Raw genomic sequence first — 1,701 nt, forward strand, 5'->3', positions numbered from 1 at the left:
TACATTAACTTTTAACATACTATGACACATTAGAACATTTAGTGATGCTCCCCTTTATATAAATATAGGGTACTCTACTGTTTCCAATTAGTTAATATTTTTGTTGTGTTTTAAAAAAGAAATCGTATGAAATTTACCGAAATAACTTTATTGACATATGGTTATGGTATTACATGTGTTTGGATTAACATAGTGTATATCTTAAACGGGTAGGGAAGTACCATTTTTTTCGCAAAAGTTTTGGATCTTTTTCTGTGTTGTTACAATACACCAATAGCATCTGTAACTCATGGAAAATGAGTGTTTATAATTAGAGAAACAGGAATGTTTTATATATGATAATTTTAACCAAAAATCTACTGTTTTTAAAGGTTTTTTTTTAAAGCTTATCAGGGGCAGAATTAACTCAATGAAGCGTAACACTTCTGATGTTTTTACATCTTGTTTTATGACCGACAACATAATTGATTCAATGAGACATCAATTAACATAGTATAACCAAACGGGAACAGTAACATATACCAGATAATTAAGAGTATACCAGAGTGCTGGTGTTTATACCCTCACATTAGGCCGAGCCTTTTTGGAATTAATTCAATATATTAATGTCCATATTTGCATTTCTGGTTGTCCGTTGGTAGAGGAAATATATACTTCATTATCGAATTCCATTACATAACAAATATATCTTTGATAGATAAGTATACGTTTAGAAACAGTATTCATATCAATGGCTGACGTCGCAAGGGAAAAACCCAAGAAAAATCACCTTTCAATGAGCCAGTTTCTTTGGTTATGTACGTCTATTATGTCTATAGTCATCAAGTAATACAATTAACTACTTGACATTGTTTTAAATGCTTTTTACATCAATTGCCTTTGACGACGTTTGATAATACGTTTTTTTACGTTGTTAAGCGTCGTTTTTGCTTAAAGTACCAAAATAATCATTAGATAATCAAATATTTATTTTTAACATCTAAGTTGGCCCTTTAATTATATCTCTATATCTACTTTTTTATGAATATCTTTGTAAGAGAAAGATAAATGTGTATATTTTGGGTATGCTTATTCATGTGGTCAGTTAGTGGGAGGAATTTCTTGTTTTCTTTTGTTTTCTAATACCTATAACATAAACTATCTTTTGAAAGGGTCGCATACGCAAAACAACAATAAATCAGTAAAGGCAGATATTCATAGGGAAAACAAATCCGGAAAACAACGTCAACTGCTAAATTTTTTTCGGTATGTATTTTTATCATGTAGTTATCAGGTCCCCACGCATAAATGACTTTAAAGTTGCTGATCCTCCACATATGGACAATGCATTGCAATACAAATACACACCGATCTAACAAAATCTAGCATCAAACACACAAAACCCAAAACAATATGTATGATGATTAACCTTTACATATATGCAATCTAAAATAAAAATATGTATATCGCTATGACTTGATAATACTGCAGTTAAGTATGTTTTCTGCTGAGGGGTCAATAATTTCTTGTAAATACATTTTTGTTTCCTTATGACTTTTTTGAAGAGGGGTTTATTGACAAACAAAAAAATGCAATAAAAAATATATGTTGGTGCTGTGTTCTTTTTTTCTCTATAGCTTCTTGAACAATGCCTACTTATTTAACTTTTCTTTCATCAATTTTCCATGAAAAATCAATTAGTTGAACAATAATTATTAAAAT

Source organism: Argopecten irradians, unplaced genomic scaffold (assembly GCF_041381155.1).
Source record: "Argopecten irradians isolate NY unplaced genomic scaffold, Ai_NY scaffold_0718, whole genome shotgun sequence".
NCBI lineage: Eukaryota > Metazoa > Mollusca > Bivalvia > Pectinida > Pectinidae > Argopecten > Argopecten irradians.